Source organism: Thermobia domestica, chromosome 4 (genome assembly GCF_964235325.1).
Source record: "Thermobia domestica chromosome 4, izTheDome1.hap1.1, whole genome shotgun sequence".
NCBI lineage: Eukaryota > Metazoa > Arthropoda > Insecta > Zygentoma > Lepismatidae > Thermobia > Thermobia domestica.
The window spans coordinates 61,933,666-61,955,323 of record NC_137457.1 but is presented as its reverse complement, the minus strand read 5'-3'; positions in this window follow the sequence as shown (position 1 = coordinate 61,955,323).

The window sequence follows — 21,658 nt, the reverse complement described above, 5'->3', positions numbered from 1 at the left end:
TTTCGAATAAAGATTAGCAAAATATTCCCTCAAATAAAGCTGAAAACCAAGCAGTGCCAACTTTAAAATTTCTGACCTAATAATTTTTTATTCATCTACAGGGTCCCCACTTAAAGTTTATCACCATATAAAAGTGGGATATGTATATATCCATAAAATATGTACGAGGCAAAAACACTAATTTTTCGGATAAAGTTGAGCAAAATATTCCCTCAAACTAAGATGAAAAAACGACCAGTGCCAACTTTAAAATAAATAACCTCATAACTTTATATTCATCTACAGGGTCCCCACTTACTGTTTATCACCATATAAAAGTGGGATATGCATATCTCTATAAAATATGTACGAGGAAAATACACAAATTTTTCCGATAAAAATGAGCGAAATAATCCCCTAAATTATGCTGGAAAAACGACCAGTGCCATCTTTAAAATTAATAAGTTCATAATTTTATATTCTTCTACAGGCTCCCCACTTACAGTTTATTACCATATAAAAGTGGGATATGTATATCTCTATAAAATATGTATGAGGAAAGAACACTAATTTTTCCGATAAACATGAGCAAAATATTCCATCAAATTATGCTGAAAAACGACCAGTGCCAACTTTAAAATTAATAACCTAATAATCTTATATTCATCTACAGGGTCCTCACTTACAGTTTATCACCATATAAAAGTGGGATATGTATATGTCTATAAAATATGTACGAGGAAAGAACAATAATTTTTCCGATAAAAAAGAGCAAAACATTCCCTCAAATTAAGCTGAAAATCGACCAGTGCCAACTTTAAAATTAATAACTTCATAATTTTATATATTCATCTGCAGGGTCCCCACTTACTGTTTATCACCATATAAAAGTGGGATATGTATATCTCTATAAAATACGAACGAGGCAAAAACACTAATTTTTCGAATAAAGATTAGCAAAATATTCACTCAAATAAAGCTGAAAACCGAGCAGTGCCAACTTTAAAATTACTGACCTAATAATTTTGTATTCATCTACAGGGTCCCTACTTACCGTTTATCACCATATAAAAGTGGGATATGTATATCTCTATAAAATATGTACGAGGAAAGAACACTAATTTTTCCGATAAACATGAGCAAATTATTCCATCAAATTATGCTGAAAAACGACCAGCGCCAACCTTAAAATTAATAATTTCATTATTTGATATTCATCTACAGGGTTTTCACTTACAGTTTATCTCCATATAAAAGTGGGATATGTATATCTCTATAAAATATGTACGAGGAAAATACACTAATTTTTCGGATAAAGATGAGCAAAATATTCCCTCAAATTATGCTGAAAAACGAGCAGTGCCAACTTTAAAATAATAACCTCATAATTTTATATTCATCTACAGGGTCCCTACTTACCGTTTATCACCATATAAAAGTGGGATATGTATATCTCTATAAAATATGTACGAGGAAAGAACACTAATTTTTCGAATAAAGATGAGCAAAATATTCTTTCAAATAAAGCTGAAAACCGAGTAGTGCCAACTTTAAAATTAATGACCTAATAATTTTATATTCATCTACAGGGTCCCCACTTACAGTTTATCACAATATAAAAGTGGGATATGTATATCTCTATAAAATATGTACGAGGAAAATACACTAATTTTTCCGATAAAGATGAGCAAAATATTCCCTCAAATTATGCTGAAAAACGACCAGTGCCAACTTTAAAATAATAATCTCATTATTTGATATTCATCTACAGGGTTTCCACTTACAGTTTATCTCCATATAAAAGTGGGATATGTATATCTCTATAAAATATGTACGAGCAAAATACACTAATTTTTCGGATAAAGATGAGCAAAATATTCCCTCAAATTATGCTGAAAAACGAGCAGTGCCAGCTTTAAAATAATAACCTCATAATTTTATATTCATCTACAGGGTCCCTACTTACTGTTTATCACCATATAAAAGTGGGATATGTATATCTCTATAAGATATGTACGAGGAAAAAACACTAATTTTTCGAATAAAGATGAGCAAAATATTCCCTCAAATAAAGCTGAAAACCGATCAGTGCCAACTTTAAAATTACTGACCTAATAACTTTATATTCATCTACAGGGTCCACACTTACAGTGTATCACAATATAAAAGTGGGATATGTATATCTCTATAAAATATGTAAGAGGAAAATACACTAATTATTCCGATAAAAATGAGAAAAAATTCCCTCAAATAAAGCTGAAAAACGAGCAGTGCGAACTTTAAAATTCATAACTTCATAATTTTATGTTCATCTACAGGGTCTCCACTTACAGTTTATTACCATATAAAAGTGGGATATGTATATCTCTATAAAATACGTACGAGGCAAAAACACTAATTTTTCGAATAAAGATTAGCAAAATATTCCCTCAAATAAAGCTGAAAACCGAGCAGTTCCAACTTTAAAATTAATAACCTAATAATTTTATATTCATCTACAGGTCCCCACTTAAAGTTTATCACCATATATAAGTGGGATATGTATATTTCTATAAAATATGTACGAGGCAAAAACACTAATTGTTCGGATAAAGATTAGCAAAATATTCCCTCAAACTAAGCAGAAAAACGACCAGTGCCGACTTTAAAATTAATAACTTCAAAATTTTATATTCATCTACAGGGTCCTCACTTACTGTTTATCACCATATAAAAGTGGGATATATATATCTCTATAAAATATGTACGAGGAAAATACACTAATTTTTCGGATAAAGGTGAGCAAAATATTCCCTCAAATTATGCTGAAAAACGACCAGTGCCAACTTTAAAATTAATAACCTAATAATTTTATATTCATCTACAGGGTCACCACTTACAGCCTAACGCCATATAAAAGTGGGATATGTGTATCTCTATAAAATACGTACGAGGAAAAACACTAATTTTTCGGATAAAGTTGAGCAAAATATTCCCTCAAATAAAGCTGAAAACCGAGCAGTGCCAACTTTAAAATTACTGACGTAATAATTTTATATTCATCTACAGGGTCACCACTCAATGTTTATCACCATATAAAAGTGGGATATGTACATCTCTATAAAATATGTACGAGGCAAAAACACTAATTTTTCGGATAAAGATGAGCAAAATATTTCCTCAAACTAAGATGAAAAACGACCAGTGCCAACTTTAAAATAAATAACCTCATAACTTTATATTCATCTACAGGGTCCCCACTTACCATTTATCAACATATAAAAGTGGGATATGTATATCTCTATAAAATATGTACGAGGAAAATACACAAATTTTTCGAATAAAGATGAGCAAAATATTCCCTCAAATAAAGCTGAAAACCGAGCAGTGCCAACTTTAAAATTAATAACCTAATAATTTTATATTCATCTACAGGGTCACCACTTAATGTTTATCACCATATAAAAGTGGGATATGTATATCTTTATAAAATATGTACGAGGCAAAAACACTAATTTTTCGGATAAAGATGAGCAAAGTATTCCCTGAAATTATGCTGAAAAACGACCAGTGCCAACTTTAAAATTAATAACCTAATAATTTTATATTCATCTACAGGGTCCTCACTTACAGTTTATCACCATATAAAAGTGGGATATGTATATCTCTATAAAATATGTACGAGGAAAGAACACTAATTTTTCCGATAAAAATGAGCAAAACATTCCCTCAAATTAAGCTTAAAATCGACCAGTGCCAACTTTAAAATTAATAACTTCATAATTTTATATTCATCTACAGGGTCACCACTTAATGTTTATCACCATATAAAAGTGGGATATATATATCTCTATAAAATATGTACGAGGAAAATACACTAATTTTTCGGATAAAGATGAGCAAAATATTCCCTCAAATTATGCTGAAAAACGACCAGTGCCAACTTTAAAATTAATAACCTAATAATTTTATATTCATCTACAGGGTACTCACTTACAGTTTATCACCATATAAAAGTGGGATATGTATATCTCTATAAAATATGTACGAGGAAAGAACACTAATTTTTCCGATAAACATGAGCAAATTATTCCATCAAATTATGCTAAAAAACGACCAGTGCCAACCTTAAAATTAATAATCTCATTATTTGATATTCATCTACAGGGTTTCCACTTACAGTTTATCTCCATATAAAAGTGGGATATGTATATCTCTATAAAATATGTACGAGGAAAATACACTAATTTTTCGGATAAAGATGAGCAAAATATTCCCTCAAATTATGCTGAAAAACGAGCAGTGCCAACTTTAAAATAATAACAGCATAATTTTATATTCATCTGCAGGGTCCCTACTTACCGTTTATCACCATATAAAAGTGGGATATGTATATCTCTATAAAATATGTACGAGGAAAGAACACTAATTTTTCGAATAAAGATGAGCAAAATATTCCCTCAAATAAAGCTGAAAACCGAGTAGTGCCAACTTTAAAATTAATGACCTAATAATTTTATATTCATCTACAGGGTCCCCACTTACAGTTTATCAACATATAAAAGTGGGATATGTATATATCTATAAAATATGTACGAGGAAAATACACTAATTTTTCCGATAAAGATGAGCAAAATATTCCCTCAAATTATGCTGAAAACGACCAGTGCCAACTTTAAAATAATAATCTCATTATTTGATATTCATCTACAGGGTTTCCACTTACAGTTTATCTCCATATAAAAGTGGGATATGTATATCTCTATAAAATATGTACGAGCAAAATACACTAATTTTTCGGATAAAGATGAGCAAAATATTCCCTCAAATTATGCTGAAAAACGACCAGTGCCAACTTTAAAATTAATAACCTAATAATTTTATATTCATCTACAGGGTCCTCACTTACAGTTTATCACCATATAAAAGTGGGATATGTATATCTCTATAAAATATGTACGAGGAAAGAACACTAATTTTTCCGATAAAAATGAGCAAAACATTCCCTCAAATTAAGCTTAAAATCGACCAGTGCCAACTTTAAAATTAATAACTTCATAATTTTTTATTCATCTACAGGGTCCCCACTTACAGCTTATCACCATATAAAAGTGGGATATGTGTATCTCTATAAAATACGTAAGAGGAAAAACACTAATTTTTCGAATAAAGATTAGCAAAATATTCCCTCAAATAAAGCTGAAAACCAAGCAGTGCCAACTTTAAAATTTCTGACCTAATAATTTTTTATTCATCTACAGGGTCCCCACTTAAAGTTTATCACCATATAAAAGTGGGATATGTATATATCCATAAAATATGTACGAGGCAAAAACACTAATTTTTCGGATAAAGTTGAGCAAAATATTCCCTCAAACTAAGATGAAAAAACGACCAGTGCCAACTTTAAAATAAATAACCTCATAACTTTATATTCATCTACAGGGTCCCCACTTACTGTTTATCACCATATAAAAGTGGGATATGCATATCTCTATAAAATATGTACGAGGAAAATACACAAATTTTTCCGATAAAAATGAGCGAAATAATCCCCTAAATTATGCTGGAAAAACGACCAGTGCCATCTTTAAAATTAATAAGTTCATAATTTTATATTCTTCTACAGGCTCCCCACTTACAGTTTATTACCATATAAAAGTGGGATATGTATATCTCTATAAAATATGTATGAGGAAAGAACACTAATTTTTCCGATAAACATGAGCAAAATATTCCATCAAATTATGCTGAAAAACGACCAGTGCCAACTTTAAAATTAATAACCTAATAATCTTATATTCATCTACAGGGTCCTCACTTACAGTTTATCACCATATAAAAGTGGGATATGTATATGTCTATAAAATATGTACGAGGAAAGAACAATAATTTTTCCGATAAAAAAGAGCAAAACATTCCCTCAAATTAAGCTGAAAATCGACCAGTGCCAACTTTATAATTAATAACTTCATAATTTTATATATTCATCTGCAGGGTCCCCACTTACTGTTTATCACCATATAAAAGTGGGATATGTATATCTCTATAAAATACGAACGAGGCAAAAACACTAATTTTTCGAATAAAGATTAGCAAAATATTCACTCAAATAAAGCTGAAAACCGAGCAGTGCCAACTTTAAAATTACTGACCTAATAATTTTGTATTCATCTACAGGGTCCCTACTTACCGTTTATCACCATATAAAAGTGGGATATGTATATCTCTATAAAATATGTACGAGGAAAGAACACTAATTTTTCCGATAAACATGAGCAAATTATTCCATCAAATTATGCTGAAAAACGACCAGCGCCAACCTTAAAATTAATAATTTCATTATTTGATATTCATCTACAGGGTTTTCACTTACAGTTTATCTCCATATAAAAGTGGGATATGTATATCTCTATAAAATATGTACGAGGAAAATACACTAATTTTTCGGATAAAGATGAGCAAAATATTCCCTCAAATTATGCTGAAAAACGAGCAGTGCCAACTTTAAAATAATAACCTCATAATTTTATATTCATCTACAGGGTCCCTACTTACCGTTTATCACCATATAAAAGTGGGATATTTATATCTCTATAAAATATGTACGAGGAAAGAACACTAATTTTTCGAATAAAGATGAGCAAAATATTCTTTCAAATAAAGCTGAAAACCGAGTAGTGCCAACTTTAAAATTAATGACCTAATAATTTTATATTCATCTACAGGGTCCCCACTTACAGTTTATCACAATATAAAAGTGGGATATGTATATCTCTATAAAATATGTACGAGGAAAATACACTAATTTTTCCGATAAAGATGAGCAAAATATTCCCTCAAATTATGCTGAAAAACGACCAGTGCCAACTTTAAAATAATAATCTCATTATTTGATATTCATCTACAGGGTTTCCACTTACAGTTTATCTCCATATAAAAGTGGGATATGTATATCTCTATAAAATATGTACGAGCAAAATACACTAATTTTTCGGATAAAGATGAGCAAAATATTCCCTCAAATTATGCTGAAAAACGAGCAGTGCCAGCTTTAAAATAATAACCTCATAATTTTATATTCATCTACAGGGTCCCTACTTACTGTTTATCACCATATAAAAGTGGGATATGTATATCTCTATAAGATATGTACGAGGAAAAAACACTAATTTTTCGAATAAAGATGAGCAAAATATTCCCTCAAATAAAGCTGAAAACCGATCAGTGCCAACTTTAAAATTACTGACCTAATAACTTTATATTCATCTACAGGGTCCACACTTACAGTGTATCACAATATAAAAGTGGGATATGTATATCTCTATAAAATATGTACGAAGAAAATACACTAATTATTCCGATAAAAATGAGAAAAAATTCCCTCAAATAAAGCTGAAAAACGAGCAGTGCGAACTTTAAAATTCATAACTTCATAATTTTATGTTCATCTACAGGGTCCCCACTTACAGTTTATTACCATATAAAAGTGGGATATGTATATCTCTATAAAATACGCACGAGGCAAAAACACTAATTTTTCGAATAAAGATTAGCAAAATATTCCCTCAAATAAAGCTGAAAACCGAGCAGTGCCAACTTTAAAATTACTGACGTAATAATTTTATATTCATCTACAGGGTCACCACTTAATGTTTATCACCATATAAAAGTGGGATATGTATATCTCTATAGAATATGTACGAGGCAAAAACACTAATTTTTCGGATAAAGATGAGCAAAATATTTCCTCAAACTAAGATGAAAAACGACCAGTGGCAACTTTAAAATAAATAACCTCATAACTTTATATTCATCTACGGGGTCCCCACTTACCGTTTATCACCATATAAATGTGGGATATGTATATCTCTATAAAATATGTACGAGGAAAGAACACTAATTTTTCGAATAAAGATGAGCAAAATATTCCCTCAAATAAAGCTGAAAACCGAGCAGTGCCAACTTTAAAATTAATGACCTAATAATTTTATATTCATCTACAGGGTCACCACTTAATGTTTATCACCATATAAAAGTGGGATATGTATATCTCTATAAAATATGTACGAGGCAAAAACACTAATTTTTCGGATAAAGATGAGCAAAATATTCCCTCAAACTAAGATGAAAAACGACCAGTGCCAACTTTAAAATAAATAACCTCATAACTTTATATTCATCTACAGGGTCCCCACTTACCGTTTATCACCATATAAAAGTGAAATATGCATATCTCTATAAAATATGTACGAGGAAAATACACTTATTTTTCCGATAAAAATGAGCGAAATATTCCCCCAAATTATGCTGAAAAACGACCAGTGCCAACTTTAAAATTAATAACCTCATAATTTTATATTCATGTACAAAGTCCCCACTTACAGTTTATTACCATATAAAAGTGGGATATGTATATCTCTATAAAATATGTACGAGGAAAGAACACTAATTTTTCGGATAAAGATGAGCAAAATATTCCCTCAAATAAAGCTGAAAACCGAGCAGTGCCTACTTTAAAATTAATGACCTCATAATTTTATATTCATCTACAGGGTCCCCACTTAAAGTTTATCACCATATATAAGTGGGATATGTATATCTCTATAAAATATGTACGAGGCAAAAACACTAATTGTTCGGATAAAGATTAGCAAAATATTCCCTCAAACTAAGCTGAAAAACGACCAGTGCCAACTTTAAAATTAATAACTTCAAAATTTTATATTCATCTACAGGGTAATCACTTACTGTTTATCACCATATAAAAGAGGGATATATATATCTCTATAAAATATGTACGAGGAAAATACACTAATTTTTCGGATAAAGGTGAGCAAAATATTCCCTCAAATTATGCTGAAAAACGAGCAGTGCCAACTTTAAAATAATAACCTCATAATTTTATATTCATCTACAGGGTCCCTACTTACGGTTTATCACCATATAAAAGTGGGATATGTATATCTCTATAAAATATGTACGAGGAAAGAACACTAATTTTTCGAATAAAGATGAGCAAAATATTCTTTCAAATAAAGCTGAAAACCGAGTAGTGCCAACTTTAAAATTAATGACCTAATAATTTTATATTCATCTACAGGGTCCCCACTTACAGTTTATCACCATATAAAAGTGGGATATGTATATCTCTATAAAATATGTACGAGGAAAATACACTAATTTTTCCGATAAAGATGAGCAAAATATTCCCTCAAATTATGCTGAAAAACGACCAGTGCCAACTTTAAAATAATAATCTCATTATTTGATATTCATCTACAGGGTTTCCACTTATAGTTTATCTCCATATAAAAGTGGGATATGTATATCTCTATAAAATATGTACGAGCAAAGTACACTAATTTTTCGGATAAAGATGAGCAAAATATTCCCTCAAATTATGCTGAAAAACGAGCAGTGCCAGCTTTAAAATAATAACCTCATAATTTTATATTCATCTACAGGGTCCCTACTTACTGTTTATCACCATATAAAAGTGGGATATGTATATCTCTATAAGATATGTACGAGGAAAAAACACTAATTTTTCGAATAAAGATGAGCAAAATATTCCCTCAAATAAAGCTGAAAACCGATCAGTGCCAACTTTAAAATTACTGACCTAATAATTTTATATTCATCTACACGGTCCACACTTACAGTTTATCACAATATAAAAGTGGGATATGTATATCTCTATAAAATATGTACGAGGAAAATACACTAATTATTCCGATAAAAATGAGAAAAAATTCCCTCAAATAAAGCTGAAAAAGGAGCAGTGCGAACTTTAAAATTCATAACTTCATACTTTTATGTTCATCTACAGGGTCCCCACTTACAGTTTATTACCATATAAAAGTGGGATATGTATATCTCTATAAAATACGCACGAGGCAAAAACACTAATTTTTCGAATAAAGATTAGCAAAATATTCCCTCAAATAAAGCTGAAAACCGAGCAGTGCCAACTTTAAAATTACTGACGTAATAATTTTATATTCATCTACAGGGTCACCACTTAATGTTTATCACCATATAAAAGTGGGATATGTATATCTCTATAGAATATGTACGAGGCAAAAACACTAATTTTTCGGATAAAGATGAGCAAAATATTTCCTCAAACTAAGATGAAAAACGACCAGTGGCAACTTTAAAATAAAAAACTTCATAACTTTATATTCATCTACAGGGTCCCCACTTACCGTTTATCACCATATAAAAGTGGGATATGTATATCTCTATAAAATATGTAGGAGGAAAGAACACTAATTTTTCGAATAAAGATGAGCAAAATATTCCCTCAAATAAAGCTGAAAACCGAGTAGTGCCAACTTTAAAATTAATGACCTAATAATTTTATATTCATCTACAGGGTCACCACTTAATGTTTATCACCATATAAAAGTGGGATATGTATATCTCTATAAAATATGTACGAGGCAAAAACACTAATTTTTCGGATAAAGATGAGCAAAATATTCCCTCAAACTAAGATGAAAAACGACCAGTGCCAACTTTAAAATAAATAACCTCATAACTTTATATTCATCTACCGGGTCCCCACTTACAGTTTATCACCATATAGAAGTGAAATATGCATATCTCTATAAAATATGTACGAGGAAAATACACTTATTTTTCCGATAAAAATGAGCGAAATATTCCCCCAAATTATGCTGAAAAACGACCAGTGCCAACTTTAAAATTATAAACCTCATAATTTTATATTCATCTACAAAGTCAGCACTTACAGTTTATTACCATATAAAAGTGGGATATGTATATCTCTATAAAATATGTACGAGGAAAGAACACTAATTTTTCGGATAAAGATGAGCAAAATATTCCCTCAAATAAAGCTGAAAACCGAGCAGTGCCAACTTTAAAATTAATGACCTCATAATTTTATATTCATCTACGGGGTCCCCACTTAAAGTTTATCACCATATATAAGTGGGATATGTATATCTCTATAAAATATGTACGAGGCAAAAACACTAATTGTTCGGATAAAGATTAGCAAAATATTCCCTCAAACTAAGCTGAAAAACGACCAGTGCCAACTTTAAAATTAATAACTTCAAAATTTTATATTCATCTACAGGGTCCTCACTTACTGTTTATCACCATATAAAAGTGGGATATATATATCTCTATAAAATATGTACGAGGAAAATACACTAATTTTTCGGATAAAGGTGAGCAAAATATTCCCTCAAATTATGCTGAAAAACGACCAGTGCCAACTTTAAAATTAATAACCTAATAATTTTATATTCATCTACAGGGTCCCCACTTACAGCCTAACACCATATAAAAGTGGGATATGTGTATCTCTATAAAATACGTAGGAGGAAAAACACTAATTTTTCGAATAACGATTAGCAAAATATTGCCTCAAATAAAGCTGAAAACCAAGCAGTGCCAACTTTAAAATTACTGACCTAATAATTTTTTATTCATCTACAGGGTCCCCACTTACAGTTTATCACCATATAAAAGTGGGATATGTATATCTCCATAAAATATGTACGAGGCAAAAACATTAATTTTTCGGATAAAGTTGAGCAAAATATTCCCTCAAATAAAGCTGAAAACCGAGCAGTGCCAACTTTAAAATTACTGACGTAATAATTTTATATTCATCTACAGGGTCACCACTTAATGTTTATCACCATATAAAAGTGGGATATGTACATCTCTATAAAATATGTACGAGGCAAAAACACTAATTTTTCGGATAAAGATGAGCAAAATATTTCCTCAAACTAAGATGAAAAACGACCAGTGCCAACTTTAAAATAAATAACCTCATAACTTTATATTCATCTACAGGGTCCCCACTTACCGTTTATCAACATATAAAAGTGGGATATGTATATCTCTATAAAATATGTACGAGGAAAGAACACTAATTTTTCGAATAAAGATGAGCAAAATATTCCCTCAAATAAAGCTGAAAACCGAGCAGTGCCAACTTTAAAATTAATAACCTAATAATTTTATATTCATCTACAGGGTCACCACTTAATGTTTATCACCATATAAAAGTGGGATATGTATATCTCTATAAAATATGTACGAGGCAAAAACACTAATTTTTCGGATAAAGATGAGCAAAATATTCCCTCAAATTATGCTGAAAAACGACCAGTGCCAACTTTAAAATTATTAACCTAATAATTTTATATTCATCTACAGGGTCCTCACTTACAGTTTATCACCATATAAAAGTGGGATATGTATATCTCTATAAAATATGTACGAGGAAAGAACACTAATTTTTCCGATAAAAATGAGCAAAACATTCCCTCAAATTAAGCTTAAAATCGACCAGTGCCAACTTTAAAATTAATAACTTCATAATTTTATATTCATCTACAGGGTCACCACTTAATGTTTATCACCATATAAAAGTGGGATATGTATATCTCTATAAAATATGTACGAGGAAAATACACTAATTTTTCGGATAAAGATGAGCAAAATATTCCCTCAAATTATGCTGAAAAACGAGCAGGGCCAACTTTAAAATAATAACCTCATAATTTTATATTCATCTGCAGGGTCCCTACTTACCGTTTATCACCATATAAAAGTGGGATATGTATATCTCTATAAAATATGTACGAGGAAAGAACACTAATTTTTCGAATAAAGATGAGCAAAATATTCCCTCAAGTAAAGCTGAAAACCGAGTAGTGCCAACTTTAAAATTAATGTCCTAATAATTTTATATTCATCTACAGGGTCCCCACTTACAGTTTATCACCATATAAAAGTGGGATATGTATATATCTATAAAATATGTACGAGGAAAATACACTAATTTTTCCGATAAAGATGAGCAAAATATTCAGTCAAATTATGCTGAAAAACGACCAGTGCCAACTTTAAAATAAATAACCTCATAACTTTATATTCATCTACCGGGTCCCCACTTACAGTTTATCACCATATAGAAGTGAAATATGCATATCTCTATAAAATATGTACGAGGAAAATACACTTATTTTTCCGATAAAAATGAGCGAAATATTCCCCCAAATTATGCTGAAAAACGACCAGTGCCAACTTTAAAATTATAAACCTCATAATTTTATATTCATCTACCGGGTCCCCACTTACAGTTTATCACCATATAGAAGTGAAATATGCATATCTCTATAAAATATGTACGAGGAAAATACACTTATTTTTCCGATAAAAATGAGCGAAATATTCCCCCAAATTATGCTGAAAAACGACCAGTGCCAACTTTAAAATTATAAACCTCATAATTTTATATTCATCTACAAAGTCAGCACTTACAGTTTATTACCATATAAAAGTGGGATATGTATATCTCTATAAAATATGTACGAGGAAAGAACACTAATTTTTCGGATAAAGATGAGCAAAATATTCCCTCAAATAAAGCTGAAAACCGAGCAGTGCCAACTTTAAAATTAATGACCTCATAATTTTATATTCATCTACGGGGTCCCCACTTAAAGTTTATCACCATATATAAGTGGGATATGTATATCTCTATAAAATATGTACGAGGCAAAAACACTAATTGTTCGGATAAAGATTAGCAAAATATTCCCTCAAACTAAGCTGAAAAACGACCAGTGCCAACTTTAAAATTAATAACTTCAAAATTTTATATTCATCTACAGGGTCCTCACTTACTGTTTATCACCATATAAAAGTGGGATATATATATATCTCTATAAAATATGTACGAGGAAAATACACTAATTTTTCGGATAAAGGTGAGCAAAATATTCCCTCAAATTATGCTGAAAAACGACCAGTGCCAACTTTAAAATTAATAACCTAATAATTTTATATTCATCTACAGGGTCCCCACTTACAGCCTAACACCATATAAAAGTGGGATATGTGTATCTCTATAAAATACGTAGGAGGAAAAACACTAATTTTTCGAATAACGATTAGCAAAATATTGCCTCAAATAAAGCTGAAAACCAAGCAGTGCCAACTTTAAAATTACTGACCTAATAATTTTTTATTCATCTACAGGGTCCCCACTTACAGTTTATCACCATATAAAAGTGGGATATGTATATCTCCATAAAATATGTACGAGGCAAAAACATTAATTTTTCGGATAAAGTTGAGCAAAATATTCCCTCAAATAAAGCTGAAAACCGAGCAGTGCCAACTTTAAAATTACTGACGTAATAATTTTATATTCATCTACAGGGTCACCACTTAATGTTTATCACCATATAAAAGTGGGATATGTACATCTCTATAAAATATGTACGAGGCAAAAACACTAATTTTTCGGATAAAGATGAGCAAAATATTTCCTCAAACTAAGATGAAAAACGACCAGTGCCAACTTTAAAATAAATAACCTCATAACTTTATATTCATCTACAGGGTCCCCACTTACCGTTTATCAACATATAAAAGTGGGATATGTATATCTCTATAAAATATGTACGAGGAAAGATCACTAATTTTTCGAATAAAGATGAGCAAAATATTCCCTCAAATAAAGCTGAAAACCGAGCAGTGCCAACTTTAAAATTAATAACCTAATAATTTTATATTCATCTACAGGGTCACCACTTAATGTTTATCACCATATAAAAGTGGGATATGTATATCTCTATAAAATATGTACGAGGCAAAAACACTAATTTTTCGGATAAAGATGAGCAAAATATTCCCTCAAATTATGCTGAAAAACGACCAGTGCCAACTTTAAAATTATTAACCTAATAATTTTATATTCATCTACAGGGTCCTCACTTACAGTTTATCACCATATAAAAGTGGGATATGTATATCTCTATAAAATATGTACGAGGAAAGAACACTAATTTTTCCGATAAAAATGAGCAAAACATTCCCTCAAATTAAGCTTAAAATCGACCAGTGCCAACTTTAAAATTAATAACTTCATAATTTTATATTCATCTACAGGGTCACCACTTAATGTTTATCACCATATAAAAGTGGGATATGTATATCTCTATAAAATATGTACGAGGAAAATACACTAATTTTTCGGATAAAGATGAGCAAAATATTCCCTCAAATTATGCTGAAAAACGAGCAGGGCCAACTTTAAAATAATAACCTCATAATTTTATATTCATCTGCAGGGTCCCTACTTACCGTTTATCACCATATAAAAGTGGGATATGTATATCTCTATAAAATATGTACGAGGAAAGAACACTAATTTTTCGAATAAAGATGAGCAAAATATTCCCTCAAGTAAAGCTGAAAACCGAGTAGTGCCAACTTTAAAATTAATGTCCTAATAATTTTATATTCATCTACAGGGTCCCCACTTACAGTTTATCACCATATAAAAGTGGGATATGTATATATCTATAAAATATGTACGAGGAAAATACACTAATTTTTCCGATAAAAATGAGCAAAATATTCAGTCAAATTATGCTGAAAAACGACCAGTGCCAACTTTAAAATAATAATCTCAATATTTGATATTCATCTACAGGGTTTCCCCTTACAGTTTATCTCCATATAAAAGTGGGATATGTATATCTCTATAAAATATGTACGAGCAAAATACACTAATTTTTCGGATAAAGATGAGCAAAATATTCCCTCAAATTATGCTGAAAAACGAGCAGTGCCAGCTTTAAAATAATAACCTCATAATTTTATGTTCATCTACAGGGTCCCTACTTACTGTTTATCACCATATAAAAGTGGGATATGTATATCTCTATAAGATATGTACGAGGAAAAAACACTAATTTTTCGAATAAAGATGAGCAAAATATTCCCTCAAATAAAGCTGAAAACCGATCTGTGCCAACTTTAAAATTACTGACCAAATAATTTTATATTCATCTAGGGTCCCCACTTACAGTTTATCACAATATAAAAGTGGGATATGTATATCTCTATAAAATATGTAAGAGGAAAATACACTAATTATTCCGATAAAAATGATAAAAAATTCCCTCAAATAAAGCTGAAAAACGAGCAGTGCGAACTTTAAAATTCATAACTTCATAATTTTATGTTCATCTACAGGCTCCCCACTTACAGTTTATTACCATATAAAAGTGGGATATGTATATCTCTATAAAATACGTACGAGGCAAAAACACTAATTTTTCGAATAAAGATTAGCAAAATATTCCCTCAAATAAAGCTGAAAACCGAGCAGTGCCAACTTTAAAATTACTGACGTAATAATTTTATATTCATCTACAGGGTCACCACTTAATGTTTATCACCATATAAAAGTGGGATATGTACATCTCTATAAAATATGTACGAGGCAAAAACACTAATTTTTCGGATAAAGATGAGCAAAATATTTCCTCAAACTAAGATGAAAAACGACCAGTGCCAACTTTAAAATAAATAACCTCATAACTTTATATTCATCTACAGGGTCCCCACTTACCGTTTATCACCATATAAAAGTGAAATATGCATATCTCTTTATAAAATATGTACGAGGAAAATACACTTATTTTTACGATAAAAATGAGCGAAATATTCCCCCAAATTATGCTGAAAAACGACCAGTGCCAACTTTAAAATTAATAACCTCATAATTTTATATTCATCTACAAAGTCCCCACTTACAGTTTATTACCATATAAAAGTGGGATATGTATATCTCTATAAAATATGTACGAGGAAAGAACACTAATTTTTCGGATAAAGATGAGCAAAATATTCCCTCAAATAAAGCTGAAAACCGAGCAGTGCCAACTTTAAAATTAATGACCTCATAATTTTATATTCATCTACAGGGTCCCCACTTAAAGTTTATCACCATATATAAGTGGGATATGTATATCTCTATAAAATATGTACGAAGCAAAAACACTAATTGTTCGGATAAAGATTAGCAAAATATTCCCTCAAACTAAGCTGAAAAACGACCAGTGCCGACTTTAAAATTAATAACTTCAAAATTTTATATTCATCTACAGGGTCCTCACTTACTGTTTATCACCATATAAAAGTGGGATATATATATCTCTATAAAATATGTACGAGGAAAATACACTAATTTTTCGGATAAAGGTGAGTAAAATATTCCCTCAAATTATGCTGAAAAACGGCCAGTGCCAACTTTAAAATTAATAACCTAATAATTTTATATTCATCTACAGGGTCCCCACTTACAGCTTATCACCATATAAAAGTGGGATATGTGTATCTCTATAAAATACGTACGAGGAAAAACACTAATTTTTCGAATAACGATTAGCAAAATATTCCCTCAAATAAAGCTGAAAACCAAGCAGTGCCAACTTTAAAATTACTGACCTAATAATTTTTTATTCATCTACAGGGTCCCCACTTACAGTTTATCACCATATAAAAGTGGGATATGTATATCTCCATAAAATATGTACGAGGCAAAAACATTAATTTTTCGGATAAAGTTGAGCAAAATATTCCCTCAAACTAAAATCAAAAAAACGACCAGTGCCAACTTTAAAATAAATAACCTCATAACTTTATATCCATCTACAGGGTCCCCACTTACTGTTTATCTCCATATAAAAGTGAAATATGCATATCTCTATAAAATATGTACGAGGAAAATACACTAATTTTTCCGATAAAAATGAGCGAAATAATCCCCCAAATTATGCTGAAAAACGACCAGTGCCAACTTTAAAATTAATAACTTCATAATTTTATATTCATCTACAGGGTCCCCACTTACAGTTTATTACCATATAAAAGTGGGATATGTATATCTCTATAATATATGTGTGAGGAAAGAACACTAATTTTTCCGATAAAAATGAGCGAAATAATCCCCCAAATTATGCTGAAAAACGACCAGTGCCAACTTTAAAATTAATAACTTCATAATTTTATATTCATCTACAGGGTTCCCACTTACAGTTTATTACCATATAAAAGTGGGATATGTATATCTCTATAATATATGTGTGAGGAAAAAACACTAATTTTTCCGATAAACATGAGCAAAATATTCCATCAAATTATGCTGAAAAACGACCAGTGCCAACCTTAAAATTAATAATCTCATTATTTGATATTCATCTACAGGGTTTCCACTTACAGTTTATCTCCATATAAAAGTGGGATATGTATATCTCTATAAAATATGTACGAGGAAAGAACACTAATTTTTCCGATAAAAAAGAGCAAAACATTCCCTCAAATTAAGCTGAAAATCGACCAGTGCCAGCTTTAAAATTAATAACTTCATTATTTTATATTCATCTGCAGGGTCCCCACTTACAGTTTATCACCATATAAAAGTGGGATATGTATATCTCTATAAAATACGTACGAGGCAAAAACACTAATTTTTCGAATAAAGATTAGCAAAATATTCCCTCAAATAAAGCTGAAAACCGAGCAGTGCCAACTTTAAAATTACTGAACTAATAATTTTGTATTCATCTACAGGGTCCTCACTTAGAGTTTATCACCATATAAAAGTGGGATATGTATATCTCTATAAAATATGTACGAGGAAAGAATACTAATTTTTCCGATAAAAAAGAGCAAAACATTCCCTCAAAATAAGCTGAAAATCGACCAGTGAAAACTTTAAAATTAATAACCTCATAATTTTATATTCATCTACAGAGTCCCCACTTACAGTTTGTACCATATAAAAGTGGGATATGTATATCTCTATAAAATATGTACGAGGAAGGAACAATAATTTTTCCGATAAACATGAGCAAAATATTCCATCAAATTATGCTGAAAAACGACCAGTGCCAACCTTAAAATTAATAATCTCATTATTTGATATTCATCTACAAGGTTTCCACTTACAGTTTATCTCCATATAAAAGTGGGATATGTATATCTCTATAAAATATGTACGAGGAAAATACACTAATTTTTCGGATAAAGATGAGCAAAATATTCCCTCAAATTATGCTGAAAAACGAGCAGTGCCAACTTTAAAATAATAACCTCATAATTTTATGTTCATCTACAGGGTCCCTACTTACTGTTTATCACCATACAAAAGTGGGATATGTATATCTCTATAAAATATGTACGAGGAAAAAACACTAATTTTTCGAATAAAGATGAGCAAAATATTCCCTCAAATAAAGGTGAAAACCGAGCAGTGCCAACTTTAAATTTAATGACCTAATAATTTTATATTCATCTACGGGGTCCCCACTTACAGTTTATCACCATATAAAAGTGGGATATGTATATCTCTATAAAATATGTACGAGGAAAATACACTAATTATTCCGATAAAAATGAGCAAAAAATTCCCTCAAATAAAGCTGAAAAACGAGCAGTGCCAACTTTAAATTAATAACCTAATAATTTTATATTCATCTACAGGGTCTCCACTTTCAGTTTGTCACCATATAAAAGTGGGATATGTATATCTCTATAAAATATGTACGAGTAAAAAACACTAATTTTTCCGATAAACATGAGCAAAATATTCCCTCAAATTATGCTGAAAAACGACCAGTGCAAACTTTAAAATTAATAATATCATTATTTGGTATTCGTCTACAGGGTTACCACTTACAGTTTATCTCCATATAAAAGTGGGATATGTATATCTCTATAAAATATGTACGAGGAAAATACACTAATTTTTCGGATAAAGATGACCAAAAGATTCCCTCAAATTATGCTGAAAAACGAGCAGTGCCAACTTTAAAATTACTGACGTAATAATTTTATATTCATCTACAGGGTCACCACTTAATGTTTATCACCATATAAAAGTGGGACATGTACATCTCTATAAAATATGTACGAGGCAAAAACACTAATTTTTCGGATAAAGATGAGCAAAATATTTCCTCAAACTAAGATGAAAAACGAACAGTGCCAACTTTAAAATAAATAACCTCATAACTTTATATTCTTCTACAGGGTCCCCACTTACCGTTTATCAACATATAAAAGTGGGATATGTATATTTCTATAAAATATGTACGAGGAAAGAACACTAATTTTTCGAATAAAGATGAGCAAAATATTCCCTCAAATTATGCTGAAAACGAGCAGTGCCAGCTTTAAAATAATAACCTCATAATTTTATGTTCATCTACAGGGTCCCTACTTACTGTTCATCACCATATAAAAGTGGGATATGTATATCTCTATAAGATATGTACGAGGAAAAAACACTAATTTTTCGAATAAAGATGAGCAAAATATTCCCTCAAATAAAGCTGAAAACCGATCTGTGCCAACTTTAAAATTACTGACCAAATAATTTTATATTCATCTACAGGGTCCCCACTTACAGTTTATCACAATATAAAAGTGGGATATGTATATCTCTATAAAATATGTAAGAGGAAAATACACTAATTATTCCGATAAAAATGAGAAAAGATTCCCTCAAATAAAGCTGAAAAACGAGCAGTGCGAACTTTAAAATTCATAACTTCATAATTTTATGTTCATCTACAGGGTCTCCACTTACAGTTTATTACCATATAAAAGTGGGATATGTATATCTCTATAAAATACGTACGAGGCAAAAACACTAATTTTTCGAATAAAGATTAGCAAAATATTCCCTCAAATAAAGCTGAAAACCGAGCAGTGCCAACTTTAAAATTACTGACGTAATAATTTTATATTCATCTACAGGGTCACCACTTAATGTTTATCACCATATAAAAGTGGGATATGTACATCTCTATAAAATATGTACGAGGCAAAAACACTAATTTTTCGGATAAAGATGAGCAAAATATTTCCTCAAACTAAGATGAAAAACGACCAGTGCCAACTTTAAAATAAATAACCTCATAACTTTATATTCATCTACAGAGTCCCCACTTACCGTTTATCAACATATAAAAGTGGGATATGTATATCTCTATAAAATATGTACGAGGAAAGAACACTAATTTTTCGAATAAAGATGAGCAAAATATTCCCTCAAATAAAGCTGAAAACCGAGCAGTGCCAACTTTAAAATTAATGACCTATTAATTTTATATTCATCTACAGGGTCACCACTTAATGTTTATCACCATATAAAAGTGGGATATGTATATCTCTATAAAATATGTACGAGGCAAAAACACTAATTTTTCGGATAGAGATGAGCAAAATATTCCCTCAAACTAAGAAGAAAAACGACCAGTGCCAACTTTAAAATAAATAACCTCATAACTTTATATTCATCTACAGGGTCCCCACTTACCGTTTATCACCATATAAAAGTGAAATATGCATATCTCTATAAAATATGTACGAGGAAAATACGCTTATTTTTCCGATAAAAATGAGCGAAATATTCCCCCAAATTATGCTGAAAAACGACCAGTGCCAACTTTAAAATTAATAACCTCATAATTTTATATTCATCTACAAAGTCCCCACTTACAGTTTATTACCATATAAAAGTGGGATATGTATATCTCTATAAAATATGTACGAGGAAAGAACACTAATTTTTCGGATAAAGATGAGCAAAATATTCCCTCAAATAAAGCTGAAAACCGAGAAGTGCCAACTTTAAAATTAATGACCTCATAATTTTATATTCATCTACAGGGTCCCCACTTAAAGTTTATCACCATATATAAGTGGGATATGTATATCTCTATAAAATATGTACGAGGCAAAAACACTAATTGTTCGGATAAAGATTAGCAAAATATTCCCTCAAACTAAGCTGAAAAACGACCAGTGCCGACTTTAAAATTAATAACTTCAAAAT